General features: G+C 42.7%; 1 protein-coding gene across 1 annotated transcript in view; it reads right to left on the minus strand.

Moving 5' to 3' along the window:
* The window catches only part of LOC139368968 (zinc finger protein PLAGL2-like), a 45,818-nt gene extending 25,638 nt beyond the window's left edge, over nucleotides 1-20,180 (minus strand). Inside the window, exon 1 of the mRNA XM_071108499.1 lies at nucleotides 19,974-20,180. The gene's annotated coding sequence lies outside the window, so the exon portion shown is untranslated. The remainder of the gene's footprint in view (nucleotides 1-19,973) is intronic.
* Between the last annotated feature and the right edge of the window lie 5,173 nt (nucleotides 20,181-25,353).

Raw genomic sequence — 25,353 nt, forward strand, 5'->3', positions numbered from 1 at the left:
GCCCGACAGTATGCCCTCGATGGTGCAGCCCAACAGTATGCCCTCGGTGGTAGTCCTATAGAACACTTTGAGTTGCTGTACCAGGCTGTGAAGCAGCCCGACAATATACCCTCGACGGTGCAGCCCAACAGTATGCCCTCGGTGGTAGTCCTATAGAACACTTTGAGTTGCTGTACCAGGCTGTGATGCAGCCCGACAGTATACCCTCGATGGTGCAGCCCAACAGTATGCCCTCGGTGGTAGTCCTATAGAACACTTTGAGTTGCTGTACCAGGCTGTGATGCAGCCCGACAGTATAGCCTCGACGGTGCAGCCCAACAGTATGCCCTCGGTGGTAGTCCTAAATAACACTTTGAGTTGCTGTACCAGGCTGTGATGCAGCCCGACAGTATGCCCTCGATGGTGCAGCCTGACAGTATACCCTCGACGGTGCAGCCCAACAGTATGTCCTCGGTGGTAGTCCTATAGAACACTTTGAGTTGCTGTACCAGGCTGTGATGCAGCCCGACAGTATGCCCTCGATGGTGCAGCCCAACAGTATGCCCTTGATGGTAGTCCTATAGAACACTTTGAGGGCCCTCGGGACAGATCACATTTTTGTCAGCCTCCTGAACTAGAAAAGTCGCTGTCGTGCCTACTTCCACAACATCCACGGTGTCGGGGTGGTTTGACCATTTCAGCTCCTGTGAAGTTTTTGACTGTCTCCACGGCAGCCCCATTGATGAGGATGGGGGCATGCCCAGCCTGGTTCCTCCTGAAGTCCACAACCAGCTCCTTTGTTTTGCTGACATTGAAGGAGAGGTTGTTTACCTGGCACCACAACGTCAGAGTGCCTACATCTCTGTCGGCTGTCTCGTCGTTGTTGGTTATCAGGCCTACTACTGTCGTGTCGTCAGTGGCCACGCAGTCGTGGGTATACAGGAAGTACAAGAGGGGACTGAAGACGCACCCATGTGGGACCCCCATGTTGAGGATCAGTGTGGACGAGGTAACGTTGCCTACCTTCACCACCTGGGGACCGCCCGTCAGGAAGTCTAGGATCCAGTTGCAAAGGGAGGAGTTGAGTCCCAGGACCATGGGTTTTATGGTGAGCTTAGAGGACACTATAGTATTGAAGGCCGAGCTGTAGTCGATGAACGGTATCCTCACATTCCTTTAGTCCAGCTGGGTGAACGCAATGTGCAGTGCCATGGCGACTGCATCGTCCGTGAATCTGGTAAGCAAATGGGAGATGGTCAAGTGTATCGTCTTTGACTAGCCATTCGAAGCACTTCATGATGACAGACGTGAGTTCTACGGGTCGGTAGTCATTCAGTTCAGTTACATTCCCATTCTTGGGCACGGTGATTAATCAATAAATCAAATTTATTTATAAAGCCCTTCTTACATCAGCTGACGTCACAGAGTGCTGTACAGAAACCCAGTCTAAAACTCCAAACAGCAAGCAATGCAGGTGCAGAAGCACGGTGGCTAGGAAAAACTCCCTAGAAAGGCCGGAACCTAGGAAGAAATCTAGAGAGGAACCAGGCTATGAGGGGTGGCCAGTCCTCTTCTGGCTGTGCAGGGTGTCCAGTCCTCTTCTGGCTGTGCAGGGTGGAGATTATAACAACACATGTTATTGCAAGGCTGCCGGGCTGATAGTGATAGTGGACATCTTGAAACAGGTGAGAATAACGGCCTGAGCTAGAGAGAGATTGAAAATGTCAGAAAACAAAACAGTTAGCTGGTCTGCACATGCTCTGAGGGCGTGGCTTGGGATGCCATCTGAGCCGGCAGCCTTGCAAGGGTTAACACGCTTGAATGACTTACATAAGAGTCCTCCGGGGAGCCCATAAGCATGTAACCCTCATTGTCCTCGGGGGCTCTTCTCGACAGCTCAGTCGTTATGCTCAAAGCATAAGAAGAAGGTGTCCACGACGTGACTGGCTTTCTTTGTGTAATCCCTGATCATTAGAAGTCTCTGCCACATACGCCTCATGTCCGACCCTCTGAATATGTTCCTGCACTTCGTCCCTATACTTGTGTCTCACCATCTTGATGGATCTGCCTAGATCATATCTGTACTGTTCAATCATACTACTGTCCCGGGTCACCTTGCCGTGTTTATAAACAGCATCTCTCTCCTTCAGTTTCCCGAAAAGGTGCCATCAATCCACTGTTTTTGATTTGGGTAAGAGCGAGAGAGAGAGAAAGAGAGCACCACCATAGAAATGGAGTTCCTATTAAAGATCCTATTAAATTACTAGAGGGGCTATGTCATAAACCCTCAAAGTTCCAGAATAGGGTGAAAATGGCAGACATATTGGTCAGGGAGAAATTCAAACTAGTGTAATTGGAATTAATGGCAGTAGAGGAACAAGAAAAGGCATGTGATATATCAGAAATGATGCAATAAAAATAGCATACAAGGAGTTGTACTATGACTTTGGCAGTGCATGGCCCAACAAACCAACTCTCAGACCCTAGAAAGGAACATTAGAAAGGTCTATCTCTTGGCATCGGAGAAAAAACCTTGCATTTTTCAAGTACATTTCTTACAATCCTACACATTTTGCCATGAGGCTAAGAGAAAAGTTTTCATAGCTTAAATTACAGTGAATTTATGTTTAGAGTATTGAGTTGAAGAATTTATATTTGATGGAGTACTGTGGATATCAATATCACTATGAGTGTCACACCCTGACCAGTTTCACCTGTCCTTGTTATTGTCTCCACCCCTTCCAGGTGTTGCTTGTTTTCCCCAGTGTATTTATCCCTGTGTTTCCTGTCTCTCTGTGCCAGTGTATTTATCCCTGTGTTTCCTGTCTCTCTGAGCCAGTGTATTTATCCCTGTGTTTCCTGTCTCTCTGTGCCAGTGTATTTATCCCTGTGTTTCCTGTCTCTCTGAGCCAGTGTATTTATCCCTGTGTTTCCTGTCTCTCTGTGCCAGTGTATTTATCCATGTGTTTCCTGTCTCTCTGAGCCAGTGTATTTATCCCTGTGTTTCCTGTCTCTCTGTGCCAGTGTATTTATCCATGTGTTTCCTGTCTCTCTGAGCCAGTGTATTTATCCCTGTGTTTCCTGTCTCTCTGAGCCGGTTCGTCTTGCATGTCCAAGTCAACTAGTGTTTTCCCCGTGCTCCTGCCTTTTCATTTTCTATGCTCCTGCCTGACCATTCTGCCTGCCTTGACCTGGAGCCTGTCTGCCACTCTGTACCTCCTGGGTTCTGAACTGGTTTTGACCTTTTGCCTGTCCACAACCATTCTCTTGCCTACCCCTTTAGAGTCCAACCATCTGCTTCCCGTGTCTGCATCTGGGTCTCGCCTTGTGCCCTGATAATGAGCCTCCCAGGCCCAGGTTGCCCAGGGTTAAGAACATAAATTATAGATTAATAATATTATGTGGAACAAAAAAAATAAACGCAACGGTGTAAAGTGCTCTCCCATGAGCTGAAATAAAAGATCCCAGAAATGTTCCATACGTACAAAAAGCTTATTTCTCTCCATATTCTGTGCACAAATTTGTTTACATCCCTGTTAGATTTTTCTCTTTTGCCAAAGTAATCCATCCACCTGACAGGTGTGGCATATCAAGAAGCTGATCATTTCACAGGTGCACCTTGTGCTGGGGACAACAAAGGTCCACTCTAAAATGTACAGTTTTGTGACACAACACAATGCCACAGATGTCTCAAGTTTTGATGGAGTGTGCAATTGGCATGCTGACTGCAGGAATGTCCGCCAGAGCTGTTGCCAGATAATTGAATGTTAATTTCTCTACCATAAGCCGCCTCCAACGTTGTTTTACAGAATTTGGCAGTACGTCCAATAGGCCACGTGTAACCACACCCGCCCAGGACTTCCACATCTGGCTTCTTCATCAGCGGTATCGTCTGGAACCAGCCATTCGGACAGCTGTTGAAACTGCGGGTTTGTACAACCGAAGAATATTTGCACAAACTGTCAGAAACCGTCTCAGGTGGTGGTTGGTTTATGGTTTGGGTAGGCATAAGGTAAGGACAACAAACACAGTTGCATTTTATCGATGGCAATTTGAATACACAGAGATGCTGTGACAAGATCCTGAGGCCCATCCTGAGGCCATTCATCTGCCTCCATCACCTCATGTTTCAGCATGATAATACACAGCCCCATGTCGCAAGGATCTGTACACAATTCCTGGAAACTGAAAATGTCCCAGTTCTTCCATGGCCTGCATACTCACCAGACATGTCACCCTCTAAGCATGTTTGGAATGCTCTGGATCGACGTGTACAATAGCATCATCCAGTTCCCGCCAATATCCAGAAATGTCGCACAGCCATTGAAGAGGAGCGTGAGAACATTCCACAGGCCACAACCAACAGCCTGATCAACTCTGTGCGGAGGAGATGCGCTGCGCTGCGTGAGGCAATTGGTGGTCGCACCAGATACTGACTGGTTTTCTGATCCACGCCCCTGTCTTTTTCTTATTTTTAATGGTATCTGTGACCAACAGGTGCATATCTGTATTCCCAGTCATGTGAAATCCATAGGCTAGGGCCTAATGAATTTATTTCAATTGACTGATTTCCTTAAATTAACTCAAAGTCAGTAAAATATTATAAATAATTCATTTAACTCAGTAAAGTATTGTAAATGTAATGTTGCATTTATATTTTTAATCATTGTATTGCATTACACCCTCTAAACTTATTCCTCGGATACCTTGGCCAAAATTAGTTTAATCTGTTGTTTTTAGTAATATTAACAAAATTCAAAATAATATATTTTGTATATATATTTTTGTATATTTTGTATATATACTGATCAGTCACAGGAAACAGATGACCTGGAGCTGGCTCACTGGTCAGTCACAGGACACAGAGCTACACTCATTGGATAAGAGGTTGTAAACATGGAGAGATCAGTAGTGAGCTGCTCAGGATTGTAGACATATGGGAGAAGGAAGGGTGATAACTCGACTACAAAGAGCAGTAGCCATTCTTCCATAAGGAATACCAGAGGCAGGCTATCCCCCTGCATGATCAAGTGATGGCAAAGGGACTAACTCTAAAGGCGAATTTCTCTTCAGTGTGGATCTCCTGATCTGAGGATCGGCATGTGTGAGAGAGTTGGCAAGAGGGGGAAATGCAACAGGTGTAGGAAAGAAAAAGAGTGAGAGTGAGAGAATTAGGGCCGGGGGACCCCCAGATCAGGAGATTTTCATTAACACATTTGAACACTTTCCTCCTCCTATCTTCTCAGAGATAAACACACACTGTCATTACAATAACAGGCCTTCCACTGCACTACCTCCAGCACACTGCAAGTACAACTGTGTGTGTGTGTGTGTGTGTGTGTGTGTGTGTGTGTGTGTGTGTGTGTGTGTGTGTGTGTGTGTGTGTGTGTGTGTGTGTGTGTGTGTGTGTGTGTGTGTGTGTGTGTGTGAGAGTGTGTGTGTGTGTGTGTGTGTAAGGAGAGAATGCTTGGAACCCTGCACTGCTCAGGGAAAAGGAGGTTTAGGTTTCAGGTGAGGGGTAAAATAGTTAACCAGAGGTCCTGCTCAATGCCAAATGAGCTTCTGTGTACAGTACATCTCTTCGTCACTGGCCCCTAAACATAGATATATGGTTTTCAGTAATTACCATAAAATGTCACATAGTAAATGCCAGAAAAATATCATCATAAACACACAGTGTTTCTCCTATATGTATTTAGCCGTGGCGCACCACCGCTGCTAAATTGTGGCCGCCACTGCAATTATAATTTATAACAATCGCCAAAATAAAAACTAGACAATCAGGGAGAATAGAAAATCCCCATTGATTTTGTTATAATGTTTTAGTCACTCAAATAGCATAAGAACAAGGCATAAGCCATGGAAAAAAATGTGTATAATTGCAAGAAATCTGCTTTAAAACTGCAGATTTTCTATCAGCCCCATGGCATAATGTGTAGAATTGTAGGAAATTAGCTTTAAAACAACAACATTTTGTAACTTTGCCACCGCTGCTGAAAAAGATCCTAGGGGAAACACTGCACACATACAAATCATTGAAAAAGATCCTATCATTGATTATCCCCATTCCGTACTATTCATTACATTTAGGAACAGGTAACTTCACTTTCCAAATAACATGTCAAATACAAATGAAGCATTGATTTATTTGAAATCTTCATCTACCACAATGGTGAGCGTGCTAACATCTAGCTGAGGCTTTTATTTAACCTCTATTTAACTAGGCAAGTCAGTTAAGAACAAATTCTTATGTTCAATAACAGCCTTGTTCAGGGGGGCAGAAAGACAGATTTGTACCTTGTCAGCTCGGGGATTTGAACTTGCAACCTTCCGGTTACTAGTCCAACACTCTAACCACTAGGCTACCCTGCCGCCGGCTTATGGGAAACCAGCTGGTCACCTATCTCCTTAGCAAAAAAACTCAGAACAAACCGGCAAGTACTTCAGTACTTGGACAGGGGAGCTAAATAGAGGCCAACTAAATAAACATCTCTGGTCTCAGTATGGTGTTAAGATGAAGTCTATTTCGTCCATTTATCTTCAAGTATCTCCTGTATTTGTGAATATATCAACAAAAAATAAATAAATAAATAAACAGCTACAACAAATCTAATTCCATTGGTATGTAAACAGCTTACAGACCAAAACAGAATGGACAAAACCAGGCGTAACTAAGGGGATGCAGCCAGAAAACACACCTAAACCCCCCCCAATGTACACGGTAGGACATTCTACTATACACTCAGAAAAAAGGGTTCCAAAAGGGTTCTTCAGATGTCCCCGTAGGAGAACCCTATTTGTTTCCAGGTAGAACCCTCTTTTGGGTTCCATGTAGAATCCTCTGGGGAAAGGGTTCTACATGGAACCCAATGACGTTCTACCTGGAACCAAAATTGTTTCCTCAAAGGATTCTCCTACGGGGACAGCCGAAGAACCCTTTTAGGTTCTAGATAGCACCTTTATTTTGTTGCTAATAGTGTAGATAAAGACAAAACTGTATAATGTGAATTTAGGGTAATTTAGGGTAATTTAGGGTAATTTATGGTATTTTAGGGTATTTTAGGGTATTTTAGGGTCATTTAGGGTATTTTATGGTAATTTATGGTATTTTAGGGTATTTTAGGGTATTTTAGGGTATTTTAGGGTAATTTAGGGTATTTTAGGGTATTTTAGGGTATTTGTAGCTGGTGAGTTTTGCAGAACCTCTCTGGCGGTTGTATCTCTATGAGCTGAACATGTTTGGATAAGGATCTGTTCCCCCCCTGTCACTGTGGCGTCCAGCAGGCAGCTGAGGTAGTGAGCACAGAGATATGTGCAGAAAGTCACTCGCTGGCAAAATGAGGCCATTCAACCAACATGGCCAGTGTGAAGAGGACACACTGGCCCGTGATTGGTCAGCCCACACTGGGGAAGGGAGGGCACAGTACAGAGGGGGGAGGGGAGAGAGAGGCAGTCACGTGACCTAGTCCAGCAGAGAGTTGTATAATAGGCCCTCTCTCGGAGTAGAGAGGCAAAGGCTGGATGTGAACCAAAATCCCTCTACCACACACAGGCTGGGCATTGTTGCCTGTTCACCGGACTCCATCTCAGGGCACTTTATCATTCAATTAGGACAGCTTTCACACCAGACACCAGAGAAAAGGGACCTTCAATCAAACTGAAAACTTCACACTGACCCTGGAGGGGACACAGAAAAGGACTCACAGTTGTCACTCCACTTACATTTTTTATGTTGTTGTTGTCCAAGACTTTGAGGAGAGGGAGAGAGAAAGACATGTGAGAGGGAGAGAGCGAGAGAGAAAGAAATGTGAGAGGAAGAGAGCGAGAGATAAAGAAATGTGAGAGGGAGAAAAAGAGAGGGGAGGTATGTGCATCTGGGCGGTACAACATGCAGTCAACCACGTGTGTGTTCATGAAGTGTACTAATGTCAATGGGGTAGTATTGCAGTATTAAGATAAGAGAGAGGGAGGGAATCCGAAGTTGAGGAGAGAGGGGGAAGAGAAGCACTTGAAGAGGGAGAAGAGAAGGAAATAAGAATTGGGGAGAGAGGGGGAAGAGAAGGAAAGAAGAAAATGGTAAGGAGAAGGAGGAGGGATGGAAGAGGATGTACCAGCAGGACGACAAGATGGGATGAACAGAAAGAGGAGAGGAGGAAAGAGAGGACAGGAAGAGAGAGAGGACAGGTGGAGAGAGAGGACAGGAAGAGAGAGAGGACAGGTGGAGAGGAGAGGAGGAAAGAGAGGACAGGAAGAGAGGAGAGGACAGGTGGAGAGGAGAGGAGAGGAGGAGAGGAGGAGAGAGAGGACAGGAAGAGAGAGAGGACAGGTGGAGAGGAGAGGAGAGGAGGAGAGAGGACAGGAAGAGAGGAGAGGACAGGTGGAGAGGAGAGGAGAGAGAGGACAGGAAGAGAGAGAGGACAGGTGAAGAGAGAGGACAGGTGGAGAGGAGAGGAGGAGCAACACTGGTAGGAGAGAGAGGACAGGTAGAGAGGGAGCAACACTGGTAGGAGAGAGGATAGATGAGGAGAAGGAGCAACACTACTGGTAGGAGAGAGAGGATAGATGAGGAGAAGGAGCAACACTAGTAGGAGAGAGGACAGGTAAGGAGGAGGAGCAACACTGGTAGGAGAGAGGACAGGTGAGGAGGAGGAGCAACACTGGTAGGAGAGAGAGGACAGGTGAGGAGGAGGAGCAACACTGGTAGGAGAGAGGACAGGTGAGGAGGAGGAGCAACACTGGTAGGAGAGAGGATAGGTGAGGAGGAGGAGCAACACTGGTAGGAGAGAGGACAGGTGAGGAGGAGGAGCAACACTGGTAGGGGAGAGGACAGGTGAGGAGGAGGAGCAACACTGGTAGGAGAGAGGACAGGTGAGGAGGAGGAGCAACACTGGTAGGAGAGAGGACAGGTGAGGAGGAGGAGCAACACTGGTAGGGGAGAGGACAGGTGAGGAGGAGGAGCAACACTGGTAGGAGAGAGAGGACAGGTGAGGAGGAGGAGCAACACTGGTAGGAGAGAGGACAGGTGAGGAGGAGGACGAGCAACTATTTAATTGTTACTTTTACCCCTTTTTCTCCCCAATCTCATGGTATACAATTGGTAGTGACAATCTTGTCTCATCGCTGCAATTCCCGTACAGACTCGGGAGAGGCGAAGGTCGAGAGCCATGCGTCCTCCGAAACACAACCCAACCAAGCCACACTGCTTCTTGAAACAATGCCCACTTAACCCGGAAGCCAGCTGCACCAATCGTGGTGACCGTGTCAGCGCGCCCGGCCCGCCACAGGAGTCGCTAGTGCGCGATGGGACAAGGACATCCCTGCCGGCCAAACCCTCCCCTAAACCCTCCCCTAACCCGAACGACGCTGGGCCAATTATGTGCTCCGCCCCATGGGTCTCCCGGTCGCGGCCGGCTGCGACAGAGCCTGGACTTGAACCCAGAATCTTTAGTGGCACAGCTAGCACTGCGATAGAAGGAGCAACACTACTGGTTGGAGAGAGAGGATGAGAATGGTGGGATGAGATCAGAGGAAGTTGACAAAGGACAGATGAATAGAGAAGAGAAAGAGAAGGATGACAGCAGCCAATTAGGAAGCCTGGTCCAAAAGAGAGGTAGGCTGTCCGTGGCTTCACTGAACATGCAGCACTTCTCTTCTCTCTCTCAGGTATAGAACAACCGTTATAACTATGAACCACTCATTAAATGTAGGCTCATTCAGTAAGTGAATTTATAGCCGTTCAAAATGAAGACATGTTCTAGACCGACTTAGATCTAAAACTGAATGTACTCAAACGTGGGCTTGAATGAACAGAGCACATTCAGTTCACCTAAACACAGAGCAAAGCTGCGGAACCTGATGGATCTTCCATCCCCCATACACTCTGATGTCTCAATGAAGTTCTCTCCATATGTATCAATCCAACGTTCAGAAAATGTTCATAATCGCTCATCTTAATCCATCCTTTCCTTCGCCATTCCTCTTCCTCAAACTTTATGGCCAAATTTTGTGAGCTTTGAAAGTTACCAAATAATAAGGCATAATTTCACACGGTCTAAAAGTAATCTTCAAAACTCTTATGTTTTTCTAAATCTTTCTAATTAGGGAGAGACGTTTTCTGGTCTTTTGTCTGAGAAGGGAGTTGAACGTTTTCATTGGCATAATTTATTTTTTTTTGCATTTGGGATTGTTTAGCAGGGCGGGGTTGTAGAGGGGTTATTAAAAATCACTTGAGAGGAAGGGGGGGGGGGGTGAATGTGTCACCAGACCCGATGTCTGACAGTACTCTGCTCGGAGTGTGAAGCAGGAGTTACTCTCACTACTGCCGCTCCACTCGTTGGCTCCTCCCTTCAGGTTTCCTCTGATTCACTGACTCATAAGATAGCGTAACTGAACTGCAGCATATTTAACGTATTACAAGGCTACAAGACAAATAACTCCCTCCTTAGTCGGGCATTTGACTAACGTTTTATTATTTCAAAACCCCTTTAATCCAAACCTACATGTTCTCCTGCCACTTAACTAAACGTAGCATCTGTAGAAAGGAGAATGGAGAACACTAGGTTTTGCATAGTGAAGCTCAGGATCCAGTCTGTCTGAACTACCCTCCAGAGCGAGGGTCCTGGTTAGGGCACAATACAATTGAACCTGCTTTGTAGTTCTTACACACTAAATCTATTCCCCCCGCGGTCATATTAAATCGCCGAATCCCTTTGTGTGCTGTTAAAACATTATACAACTGCCAGGTAGGTTCACCTCACAGGTATCCGTTTTCAGAGTGTGAACGTGTCTGCAGGCAGTAGTTCGTAAACAAAGATATTGCGTAAACATTGGCGTGTGCAATTGAACCTGGCTCTTACCTCTGACTTGGTTATTGTCTGAGTGGTTGCCATGGAAATCACAGCAGTACTAAACAACAGAATCAATACATTTGACTTCAGGGCAAAAACGTTTCTGATAGATCCTCTGACATGTGTCTATTAGGGCTGTCCCCGACTAAAAAACATCTTGTTCGACCAAGAGTCGTCTGTTCTTTCGACCAATTGACTGGTCGACATTTTTGAATGTTTATTTGTCCATATATAGACACACCCTATGTGTTTTAATCAAATCAACGATACGTACGGAGCTTATCTGATACTTTAAATACACTGTGATTAAATAATTAAGACACACAAATGACTAAAGCGGGAGCTAGAGATCAAGATATCCTAATCAGAAGAAATAAACCTGTTCCCGAACAGCTGTTGGCTTTCGGGAGCGCAATGGCAGAATCTGCGAAGTTACTGGTAATAGGCTACACCAGGGTTCGGCAACCTTTTCCATTCGGAGTGCCAATTTATCTTACCATTTCTACCGATCTGCGTGCCGGTTATAATTTTCATTTGCACCTTTTTGTGGAACAGATTTATAATAAATTCTTCCTATCTCAAAATCATTGTCATGTGATTCAAAATTCTATCTAAATGAAAATTATACAAATCTAAAAGTAACTTCTATTGACATTATAAGAATAGCCTACATAAAGCCAACAAATAAAAACATTGCAGCCTGCAGGTAGAAAACATCCTGATAAAAATAAATAACTTTGGCTATGGCCTGTCTGCAAGGAACTTGAAACATTGTATCAACTACCAACTTGGTCCAGCACATGTTTGGGCTCCCGAGTGGCGCAGCGGTCTAAAGCACTGCATCTCAGCATTAGAGGCGTCACTACAGACACTCTGGTTTGAATCCAGGCTGTATCACAACCAGACGTGATTGGGAGTCCCATAGGGCGGCGTACAATTGGCCCAGCATCGTCCGGGTTTAGCCGGTGTAGGCCGTCATTGTAAATAAGAATTTGTTCTTAACTGACTTGCCTAGTTAAATAAAGGTTACCCTTGCAACATTGTATAAAATGTTTTGGACCCTCAGTTTCATGCCCCAGTGAGCTTCAGACAGACACAGCTATAGTCCATTTGCGCAAAGGATAAGAAGTATTCAGGTAGGCCTATTTTATGACTTTTCCAACGGAAAATACTATCAGGGCCCCACATGGGCACATTTATAAGCCTACATTTATAAACCTAAATTTATAAGCCTACATTTATAAGCCTACATTTATAAGCCTACATTTGTGTGCAGGCCATCTAGCGTTTGGAGCCCTCCAAACAAAGCCCAATGAATAAATTGACAACTCCGTAAATGAAATGAAATAAACCAAAACTTGTTTCTCACAAGTGTAGAATAGGTTGTACGCTCTGCAAACAATGTGTCCACTCCTACGATATGAACTGTAAAAGACTGGAATAATAACATATTGAATGCATTGAATACAAACATTGTAGATAAGGAATTATGGGAATTAACGCTAAATGTACAACTAGTAATACTGGTGTGCCATCCCCGCGACCTCCGCAATGGATTAGTCCACTGAGCCAGTCCTCTACAATGGATTAGTCCACTGAGCCAGTCCTCTACAATGGATTAGTCCACTGAGCCAGTCCTCTACAATGGATTAGTCCACTGAGCCAGTCCTCTACAATAGATTAGTCCACTGAGACAGGTCTCCGTAATGGATTAGTACACTGAGACAGGCCTCCGCAATGGATTAGTCCACTGAGACAGGCCTCCACAATGGATTAGTCCACAGAGACAGGCCTCCGCAATGGATTAGTCCACTGAGACAGGCCTCCACAATGGATTAGTCCACTGAGACAGGCCTCCACAATGGATTAGTCCACTGAGACAGGCCTCCACAATGGATTAGTCCACTGAGACAGGCCTGCGCAATAGATTAGTCCTCAGAGACAGGCCTCCATAATGGATTAGTCCACTGAGACAGGCCTCCGTAATGGATTAGTCCACTGAGACAGGCCTCCGTAATGGATTAGTCCACTGAGACAGACCTCCACAATGGAATAGTCCACTGAGACAGACTTCCACAATGGAATAGTCCACTGAGACAGACCTCCACAATGGATTAGTCCACTGAGACAGGCCTCCACAATAGAATAGTCCACTGAGACAGGCCTCCGTAATGGATTAGTCCACTGAGACAGGCCTCCGTAATGGAATAGTCCACTGAGACAGGCCTCCACAATAGAATAGTCCACTGAGACAGGCCTCCGCAATGGATTAGTCCACTGAGACAGGCCTCCGCAATGGATTAGTCCACTGAGACAGGCCTCCGTAATGGAATAGTCCACTGAGACAGGCCTCCGTAATGGATTAGTCCACTGAGACAGGCCTCCGCAATGGATTAGTCCACTGAGACAGGCCTCCACAATGGATTAGTCCACTGAGACAGGCCTCCACAACAGAATAGTCCACTGAGACAGGCATCAAGTCTGTCATAATTGTATTTATTTTTTTGCAACTGCTCGACTAAAACAAATATTGGTCAACCAACAGCCTATCGTCCAAACAATGAACCCAGTCGACTAAATGAGCTGAGTCCTAATGTCTATCTATATATACATACAGTACCAGTCAAAAGTTTGGACACACCTACTCATTACAGGGTTTTTTCTTTATTTTATTATTTTCTACATTGTAGAATAATAGTGAAGACATCAAAACTATGAAATAACACACATGGAATCAGGTAGTAACCAAAAAAGTGTTAAACAAATCAAAATATATTTTATATTTGAGATTCTTCAAAGTAGCCACCCTTTGCCTTGATGACAGCTTTGCACACTCTAGGCATTCTCTTAACCAGCTTGAATGCTGGAATGCATTTCATTTAACAGGTGTGCCTTGTTAAAAGTACATTTGTACAGTTTCTTTCCATCTTAATGTGTTTGAGCCAATCAGTTGTGTTGTGACAAGGTAGGGGTGGTATACAGAAGATAGACCTATTTGTTAAAAGATCAAGTCCATATTATGGCAAGAACAGCTCAAATAAACAAAGAGAAATGACAGTCCATCATTACCTTAAGACATGAAGGTCAGTCAATGTGGAAAATTTCAAGAACCTTTAACGTTACTTCAAGCGCAGTCACAAAAACCATCAAGAGCTGTGATGAAACTGGCTCTCATGAGGACCACCACAGGAAAGGAAGACCCAGAGTTACCTCTGCTGCAGAGGATACGTTAACTCAAATTAACTGCACCTCAGATTGCAGCCCAAATAAATGCTTCACAGAGTTCAAGTAACAGACACATCTCAACATCAACTGTTCAGAGGAGACTGTGTGAATCAGGCCTTCATGGTCGAATGCTGCAAAGAAATGACTACTAAAGCACACCAATAAAAAGAAGAGACTTGCTTGGGCCAAGAAACACAAGCAATGGACAATAGACTGGTGGAAATGTGTCCTTTGGTCTGATGAGTCCAAATTTAAGAGTTTTGGTTCCAACCACATCCTTGTGAGATGCAGAGTAGTTGAACGGATGGTTCCCACCATGAAGCATGGATGTGTGATGGTGCTTTGCTGGTGACACTGTCAAGCCACACTTAACCACAAGTGCTCAGCATATGTGGGAACTTCAAGACTGTTTGAAAAGCATTCCAGATGAAGCTGGTTGAGAGAATGTCAAGAGTGTGCAAAGCTGTCATCAAGGCAAAGGGTGGCTACTTTGAAGAATATAAAATATATTTTGATTTGTTTAACACTTTTTTTGGTTACTACATGATTCCATATGTGTTATTTCATAGTTTTGGTGTCTTCACTATTAATCTACAATGTAGAAAATAGTCCAAATAAATAAAAACCCTTGAATGAGCAGGTGTGTCCAAACTTTTGACTAGAACTGTACATCAGCTTAATCAATTACCAACTTGGAACCTCAGATACCAGTTGTAAATTAACTGCTCCCATCATCATTATGTTTGGAAAGAACCTTGAGACGCTCCAGTGTGTTTTGAGGTTTAAACTCTTATTCAAACAATGGACTTACAGCGAAGCCCCCTAAAACCAACAATGTGTTTACTGCAGAAAGAAAAAGACAGGCAATAAATCTAGATAAGACACCATGGAGGAAGTGGCCCTGAGGGGTGTAAGCCCCAGTCTTTGGATGAGATGGATGGAGGAGGACGGAGAGAGACAGAGGGAAAGGAGGGGTGTAAGCCCCAGTCTTTGGATGAGATGGATGGAGGAGGACGGAGAGAGGGAGGGAGAGAGACAGGGGGAAAGGAGGGGTGTAAGCCCCAGTCTTTGGATGAGATGGATAGAGGAGGATGGAGAGAGGGAGGGAGAGAGACAGGAGGAAAGGAGGGGTGTAAGCCCCAGTCTTTGGATGAGATGGATGGAGGAGGACGGAGAGAGGGAGAGAGACAGAGGGAAAGGAGGGGTGTAAGCCCCAGTCATTGGATGAGATGGATGGAGGAGGACGGAGAGAGGGAGAGAGACAGAGGGAAAGGAGGGGTGTAAGCCCCAGTCATTGGATGAGATGGATGGAGGAGGACGGAGAGAGGGAGAGAGACAGAGGGAAAGGAGAGGTGTAAGCCCCAGTCTTTGGATGAGATGGATGGAGGAGGACGGAGAGAGGGAGAGAGACAGAGGGAAAGGAGGGGTGTACCCCAGTCTTTGGATGAGATGGATGGAGGAGGACAGAGAGAGAGAGACAGGGAGACAGAGAGACAGAGGGAAAGGAGGGGTGTAGCCCCAGTCTTTGGATGAGATGGATGGAGGAGGACAGAGAGAGAGAGAGAGAGAGAGAGAGAGAGAGAGAGAGAGAGAGAGAGAGAGAGAGACAGACAGACAGACAGACAGACAGACAGACAGACAGACAGACAGACAGACAGACAGACAGACAGACAGACAGACCGAGAGACAGAGAGACCGAGAGACAGGGGGAAAGGAGGGGTGTAAGTGTGTGTAAACCATGGGTGCTTTATGATGGATGGAACTAGGTCCTGAAAAGCCACAGCTGCCCCGTTCTTCCCAGAAAAAGTTCCACAAGGAAAAGTGGCAGTATGTGGTTCAAGCATGTAGCGTCCTCTTACCGTTTCAGACATGCACACTGCAAGGGCCCAAAGAAACGTCTACCACTCTGCATGCATTGTATGTGAGTAAATGTGTATGTGGCCGAGTGTGTCATGTGTTTATGAGTGTACAGATGTAGGATTCTAATTTGATCACTCTTTTGTTGCTGAGAATTTTACTGCACAGCAGGAAATGCAAACTTCTAGTGTATTCCAGGTTAAAAAAGACTTCTGAAGTTTGTCATTTCCACTTTAAAATGTTAGTCTTGATATGCCCTGAAGAAAAATGTATCAACCCCTACAAGAATGTCCATTAATTATAATTCACATAATAATTATTATATCATGTTGCTGCATGATTACTTTCCTGCTGTAGCAAACTGGCTCAAATTAAGATCCGACACTTGTATGTAAGAACACATGCTTACATATGAGTGTGTGTGTCCTTGCGTGATGTGTGTGTCCTTGCGTGGCGCGTGTCCGTGTGTGTGTGCGTGTGCTTGCATGTGAGCGTCGTGCCTGTATACACGTGTGTTCTCATATGCTTACAGGAGTTCTGCTTCCTGTCAGTCTTTAATCCAGACAGACAGCATCACTCTTCTCTCTGCCATGGCAATGCCATGAAAGAATGTTCTAAAACCTCTTTAAGAATTGAAGGAAAACTGGCTGGATCATGTCCTGAGGGCAGCAACGGCATTCATTCTGAGAGCGTTCTCATGTTTCACCAACTCTTGTCTTCGCCAAAATGAAATAACAGGCAGTAGCTTACCCATAACTAAAAGGTTACAATAACAGGTATTGAACAGCTTGGAATCAGAAACAAAGCTGACAGAAGAATCAGGGGAGTGACAAACGCTTTAGGAAAATAAAACTGTGATATCCAAACATTAAAAACGTCACATCTTAACTGAATCTTAGAATAAGATGATTCCATAACTACATTGATGAAATAAACACAACAGAATTGTTTGTGTGATGAATCATGTTGCCCATCACTATGTTTTGACCCTGACAGATGGGTATCTATCTCTATGTTGGTGGACTGTTCAGCAGCTCTCACTGGGGATCTGTTGGGGAGTGATATTAGCCCTGTGAACATGGCTCTGATGTTATCTCCGTCTCCCTCACCCTCTTCATCCTTTTCCAGTTTTATGGGCTGAGTTAGAGTGACCTAAACAACCACAGGGTTCAACAGTCAGCCCCGGCTACTGTGTGTGAAACGTTGCGTAACACAGATAAATAATCTTTCCCTTCTCGGTTGGCGCGCACGATCACACATTTTGAGAGACAGACTGCCACTGATGCCCATGATCCACAGCAGTTCTCAGGCTCCCAATCTGACTGTTGTTCTCATGCTGAGAAAATAACAAATAGAACAATATTGTCGCCGCCCTGATGCTAACATCCATTCTCACATGAACCCACTGTCCCCACTCCTCGCCACTCCTCTGGACATGTCCCACAATCCCCTTCACCTCCCCAGAAGGTGAAGAAATACAAAGAATAGTATCAGAGATGTTCCTGTTCTCCTCTGGTTATTAACTGCCATGTGTCCTCTCCGAGAGCTGTCCTTCCCATTAACCCAAATGATGCTCTTTTCTCATGGAAATCAGCCTCATACCCACAGAGGTGAAGGGGATTGTGGGACATTTCCAGAGGACGAGAGGAGACCTCCCTCCCTCCACCACACACATACACGCAAACACATTTCTCGATCACCAAGGCAAACATGTAGATTGTTGCCTTCCAACCACACGGGCTAAATTCATGTGTAAGGTAATCAGAAGAAGATGTTTGACTATAGTGTTTCCAAATGTTTATCCATGACAACTTCCCTACTGCTAAAGAAAACGTAGTTATCTTTATCTACATAAACAAGGGTGAGAAAAAAACAATATATTAAGTCAAGTGTAATATGATATTACCAAGTTATTTGTAAGTCATAAACTGTATTTTCCACAAAAAACATGTGCTTCTAAAATCTGTTAACTTTGAAATGTGTAAATAAACATTTCTGTTCAAATTGTCCTAGTCACAATGGTTAGTTTTGACTATTGGAGAGAGGGGGGGAAAAACGTAGTTAATCTGTTGTGGAGTTACAAATATACTTTTGCAGAAGTAGACTATAGCCACAATATATGTATCTATTCCATATGACTTTGTAGCATACACGTGCATCATGTTAACACGTTTTTTTTGTAGTTTTTAAAAAACTTTAGTTTGATCTAAGTCTTGCTGTCAAGAATTCGGGTCTTTTTTTGAGGGTATACTCACACAGAAGTAATGTGGAAAAACAACAAACTACATATGCGTCTCAACTTGTACTTGTACTGTTATTGTCAATAACAAAAGCATTGTCTCGTGACGTTCTCACTTCCATTTCCTTATTATGTGTCTCGAGGCAGTGGAAGTGAGGCCTTGACGGAGGGAGCATGCTCGTGTCAGACCTGCCATGGCGGCGAGGAGGATTTTTTGTTGTTGCCTCCAAGACTTGGTGGTGATTAGTAGGAAGGCTGGGCTAGACATTGGGCTAACTAACCATAAATGTAGCCTACAGTCGGCTGTTTCATTTTTCAAGGACGCATGTTGTTTATTTAGCATACAATGTTGCCAAATGAAGCAACACTGTTGCCAAATGAAGTAACATTGTAACTAAAGGCTTACTTTAAAGCAAGTAAGTTAGCCTTACTTTCACGCGGAACGCATAGCCTGTATAGGTCGTCGAACACTCAATAAGCAGTTAGCAGCCTAATAATTAAGTAGACTAGTTTAGTAACGTCAAAATTACTGGAAATTCAAAAAGTAAACTGGAGTTTCCAAACAGGCACCAAGTCACAGGAGTTTTGACATGTTGCTCAATGTTTCAGGCTCCATTCTGTTATTGCAACGTGGGTTGGTCCAATTGATGACAACTAATCAAACAGCGTATCTATCAGCACACTACGTTCTCTGTTGTTACAATGTAATGCACGTAATATTAGACTAATATTTTGATCCTTGACATAATAATTACAGGACGTCTTATGTTTGCGTGTATAATGTAGGCTACATCAAAACACGAAAGTGATCTAAAACACTTCCAAATACAAAAGTAGGCCTAATGTCTAAAATATTCAAACTATTTAATTAGATCAGCCACTGCTGACATTCTGCTTCTCAGAATGTGTTTTTTTCTTAGAGCCTAATGTTGTTTGACAAAACAGTTAGAAACGAAATAGCAAAGTTCAACAACAGAACAACAAAACAGCAAAAACAATCAAATGTATTAGTGTGCATATGAAATTAAATGAGCTGAGCCCCCACATCCATAACATAACCCTGCCCCCTTCCAAAGGGATATTATGTAGCCCTTACAAGGAACATACAAGGCAAGAGACACAAAAGTCACATAGCCCCTCAATCCGCCAGAAACATCCGATCAGCGACAAAAACAAATGACACAAGCCATTACAGCATGGACGTACAGTCGAAGGAAAACACTGAAATAGTTCTTCACTTCTATAATGTGACGCCTTTTGAGCGCCTAGAAATCAAGCAACAACTTCCACGAATAAGGATACATCGAAAGTGACATGTGTAGGTACTTTTTTTCAGAGTTGTTTACTCTTTCAAATACAACAGGGACAGGGATCTTCTATCTCACTCGCTCTTCTGCAGTAGCATGCTCACCACCATAAATATTCGGAAATTGTTTAAAATTCTGCCATACGCAGAAAACTTGCACCGAACATCAATCATCATTCCCAAAGCCATCATTGACACAATGCATAATGTTTACAACTTCAATGATTTACATTTGTAACACATTTATCGACACAGCTTCGAGCGAAGAGACGATCGGGTAATTAAAAATTAAATACCCCGACGCTTACATACTTCCACAAAATAAGCTAAATTAAAACATGTCCGATTGCAGAACATCTACAACAGATCCGTGTTAATTAAAATGTCGTGAACGTCAATCTATCGATTATCATTGAAGAAAGTTGCTTTAATAATCTGAAATCTTATTAAACAAAACATGCACACATCAGAACGTGCAGCCACATTATGAGATCTTACAAAAAATCGAGCAGTTACCCACCAAAAAGTTTCCAGCGCCGCATTAGTCAATTTCTCATGGAACCCCGGTAACATTCCATCACCGACTTTTCGCAAACCTACGGTGGGAGACCCCACGCCACCTTTCACGGTCTTTCTCCCCTCGATCTGTTGTTTTATTATTTTTTTCAAAATTTTTCAATAATTTTTCTATATTCTGGGCCTGAGTTTGTCTGTCTCGCTCTGAGGCTGCAGCAGAGTTAAGGGGCGCGAGCATTGTGGGAGTGTGACGTCAGGCCACTTTCGCAAACTTTTTTTACTAGGGACATGCAGATTACTCTTTTTGTCGCTAGATTGACTGGTTTTTCCCCAATAACTGTTGGCAATATATAATTGATTCAACTGCAGTCTACCCTACATAACTAACAGAGATATTTAAACTTTAGACAGACTTAATATGATAATAAATAAATTGGTAAACAAAGCAAGATAAATAAGCATTTATATTACAATTTCACATGTATAATAATTATAGTCTATATATTATTCTGATCACTAGGCCTATATGTTTGAAGAATATTAATGTTATTTTCGATGTCAATTTTATTATAGCCTATTGATTTGGCATTGTTTGTGGTGAATATGATAAGTGAGGCATATGTATTGAATAAAGACGTGTTTTATGTCAAAACACCTATCTCAAATATTTGGACAATATTGCTTAATCAACCATTACACATGGATTATATCCAGAGGAAAGTGTATAGGCCTGGAGGTAGCCTATGTTTGACTAACTAATAGCCTACTTCTGTGCTTTGCAACTCATTGCTTTATTCATATTGGTCTGTTTATTCGTTTATTTTTATGTTTTATAATACTGAACGAATCATTTAGAAATATATATAGAGTTTAAAGTTTGTGGAATTATTCATAATTCATGTAATTTCATTAAGTAACTCTTCGAAATATAATTTGAAGTGGCCTATAGATGTTTTAAAATTGTAAAAATAAAAAAAAAAGCTTATTAAAATGTTTAAGGGTATGAAATCTCGTCTCATGTAATTTCATAAGTAACTCATTAATTAACTGTGCATGCACACCATCAGACATTATACTAAATTGAGTAGCTAAATTATGATGTATATTTTTTTTAACATAATGAACATGAAACATGTATTATTCTCCAGCAACTTTTCATATTTTAGGGGACTTAAATTCACTGCTACAAAAATAACACCACACACAGAAGGTCACACACACAGAAGTGCGAGAAGTTCAGCTCTTCACTCAAATGCCATCAGCTCTGGAATGTGTAGTGCGGGTCCCACGTGCGATGCTCTGGTGGTCCCATTTCACCTTGTGTTTTGGGGCGAAAGAATTACTTCCAGGGCATATCAACCCGTTTCCTCATCACCCCAACCCCCTCCCCATACGCTTCCAAACCGCGGATGGATGTGTTTGTGTATAAGAGAGAGAGAGTAGGGGGTGGGGGAGCAAGTCTTCAATAAGCCTTTGGTTCAATGGAGTGGAGGAAAACACATTTTTGTTGGTAGCCAAGGAAATACCTCCTAACCATATTAGCCTACCTGTTCCAACAGTGTTCACTAATATGGATAACAAGATAATAAATTGCAATGTCTTGTCCAAAGGCAAATTAAAAAGTATCAAGACAACGATTCATAATTTGGACTGATAAAAACATCTGATAGTTGGACACCAAATAGTCGGGGGTTTGTTGGGACAAAATAGGTTTATGTTGAAAGGGTGGTGTTGATATGTGTTGTAATTGGAAGAAATGTTCGGAAGAACTATGTCAAACGACTTTAAATCACTTTTAACTAACTTTTGCGTATTTATGAGCTTTTGGAAAACTAAAATGTATAGTTTGTAGTCATGAACCACACTAGTGGCAGATCTGGATAAATACACAGCATCATGAATAGTCTACTGTAGCCTAAACGAATTCATCATTTATGCAAATATACATGTATTTGCATTAAGTTTTGAAAGTATCGATAGAAACATATTTTTGTAACAAATAGCCCATACTTATTTCCAACTCAAACCAACTAATAGCCTATTCTAAATCATCTTTCAACAAGTAGAATGTGAATTGTGCAACACGATCTTCATACCTTCTAATGGCTTTATAGAAATTACGTTTTACAGTAATTTGTTCCTTGTATGTCTTGTACAAAGTTACCTGTTAGAAAAAAAAAATGTTTTCAAATGAGCTGAGTATTTTTGTTTTAAAGGTAAGATTAAGAAAGAAGTACTGTGGTAGGGAATCTATTTCTTTGTACTCTGTGTGATTAAAGTCGTTGCAGTACTAATATGATGTATATCTCTGATGTTCATGTTTCCCATTAAATATTGGGATTCTTAACCCTTAAAATATTTGGATCTAGGTTAAACTGGTTGGATAGAATTTGGAACGTGGAATCATGGCATGTACCATAAAAGGAACTATTTATGATTCCCTGTCATTCACTGAATTGATTTAACTGACAAATCATAAGGGCATAATAATTTTGATAATAACTATAATAGTTTCATTTCAGTAATGTATTGATATTTTATTCATTTGAAAGGTCCCTTTTATGATCCATTCGTATTTTATTTAGTAATCAAACACCTATAGGCTATTAATTATTATTTTACAAGGAGTTTATAGTGAGATTACAGTGTGGATGAAGAAATTCACACCTTTAGCCTTTTAAAAACCTTAAAAAGTAATGGAATAGTATATAAGAAACAAACAAATCACACCAAGAGAGGTTTTAGATTCCAAAACTCTTCTAATTCAAACAATTAAACTTCACAAATAAATTATAAGAAATTCCATAGTGACAAATCGCTTTATGCTAAACATATGTTACAGTAACATAAACGTGTGAATGTAGGATATTAATATCCCAGTAAAGTGATTCCAACAGTTAATATGTTCTGATACTTGTAGTTAAAGAAGAGGACAGTAGAAAATCTACCCCGCAGCACAACTTTTGACAGGAAGATTTTGAGAGACTGACGTGGGTGATGGGTGAGTATCACACACACACACATTACACAAGTTTCTATTTGGAACCTCGGGTTCTATCTGACCCAAAAAGACTTCAGGGGTTTTCCTACAGGGACAAGTGGTGCCACATAGCACTCTTTGATTTCTAAGCGTGTAGACAGAAACAAGTCTGTTTGTGTATCAAACTAATTTATCCGCTGCTGCTGCTGCTGTTTTACATAAAGGTTCCCACATTACTTAGTGAAAATGTTTGTGCTACTTTCCTGTTCAAGACTCTAAATACCGAATAGAAAGTGTAGCCTATAAGAATACATGAGAGAGAGAGAGTGGGGAGAGGAGGAAGAGAGAAACGATTTCCCAGCAGAACATGTCTGCTTTCATTATGTGACTGGTTATTTCTTACTGTGTGGTTGGGCCACATTCAGGTTGATTGCTGTTGAGTGGTGGTCTGTTGTAGATCGATTTTAAATTACCCTATGGAACGCCACATAGTGCCTGCCCTGGTAGCTAGCTCCTCTTCCTCCCTACTCTCTCCATCCCAAAACTGCTCATACAAACCACCATGAACAACAAGAGTAGAGTGAGTTTCAAAGCAGGGCAGGCACTCCCCAGTCTCAGCCCAGCCTATACCACACACCTAATTAACTCTGATAAAATGTTGGGTCTGGGACGCCAGCATTTTGGGCTTTCAGATGCAATGATGACAAGAGACAAGAAAGGGACCTGCCTAAATAAACCCAATAGAGTTGTGGGGCATTGGGAACATATGGATGTGTTTATGGATAAGAAGCCATGCAGTAGTCTAATCCCAAACTGTAAGGATCAGTAGTCATGCAGTAGTCTAATCCCAAACTGACTGTAAGGATCAGTAACCATGCAGTAGTCTAATCCCAAACTGTAAGGATCAGTATGCATGCAGTAGTCTATTCCCAAACTGTAAGGATCAGTAGCCATGCAGTAGTCTAATCCCAAACTATAAGGATCAGTAGCCATGCAGTAGTCTAATCTCAAACTGTAAGGATCAGTAGCCATACAGTAGTCTAATCCCAAACTATTAGGATCAGTAGCCATGCAGTAGTCTAATCCCAAACTGTAAGGATCAGTAGCCATGCAGTAGTCTAATCCCAAACTATAAGGATCAGTAGCCATGCAGTAGTCTAATCCCAATCTGTAAAGATCAGTAGCCATGCAGTAGTCTAATCCCAAACTATTAGGATCAGTATGCATGCAGTAGTCTAATCCCAATCTGTAAAGATCAGTAGCCATGCAGTAGTCTAATCCCAAACTGTAAAGATCAGTAGCCATGCATAGTCAGCAAGGATCAGTAGCCATGCAGTAGTCTAATCCCAATCTGTAAAGATCAGTAGCCATGCAGTAGTCTAATCCCAAACGGTTTCTAGTGTTATCCCAATTTACCTCTTCCTCACATTCTACTTTGAGCTTCTTTCTAAACATCAGCCACATCCCAAACTGGTGGTGTTCCCTTCCCAGGCCCCCTTGCCATCTCAGAATAAAAAGCCAGAAAAACAGGCATCAGTGAATACAATGGCAATTAGTAGGGGACGATTTGTTCCCATCTGGAGTGTATTTCCTCAACAGTGGAAGACTCAACCATCCCTTCGTTTAGGCCCAGAGTACTCGATTGTTGGGAAATTAGTATAGCTTTTTATTAAATTTTTTATGTGTTTGGTATTAAAACAGACGGGTGGTTTGTGTTACCAGAGGCTGGCGATAAACAGCTTAGACGCATAGCATAACCACCAAAAGAGCCATCACCGCCTGCCAGCGCCAGAGATGTTAGGATACAGTGAGAGGGAAAGTGTTTGGCTCTCTGTCCATGTACAATGCAAGAAGGATCTGCCATTTGCCCTGGTTGTTCTATCCCACATATTGAGTAAATGTGTTCCCAGCCTTGCTTGTGCTTCAATGGATGTGAGAAACGTATTTCCCCAGCTCATATTCACATGTGTTTGATTGCTATGTTTTCGTAGAATTCTAATGCTCGGTAATCCTGGTTGTGGTCATGTACAGTAAGATAATGTACACTACGTCATGTACAGTAAGATAATGTACACTACGTCATGTACAGCAAGGTAATGTACACTACGTCATGTACAGTAAGATAATGTACACTACGTCATGTACAGTAAGATAATGTACACTACGTCATGTACAGTAAGATAATGTACACTACGTCATGTACAGTAAGATAATGTACACTACGTCATGTACAGTAAGATAATGTACACTACGTCATGTACAGTAAGATAATGTACAGTAAGATAATGTACACTACGTCATGTACAGTAAGATAATGTACACTACGTCATGTACAGTAAGATAATGTACACTACGTCATGTACAGTAAGATAATGTACACTACGTCATGTACAGTAAGAATGAA

The sequence above is a fragment of the Oncorhynchus clarkii genome, chromosome 16 (assembly GCF_045791955.1).
Source record: "Oncorhynchus clarkii lewisi isolate Uvic-CL-2024 chromosome 16, UVic_Ocla_1.0, whole genome shotgun sequence".
NCBI lineage: Eukaryota > Metazoa > Chordata > Actinopteri > Salmoniformes > Salmonidae > Oncorhynchus > Oncorhynchus clarkii.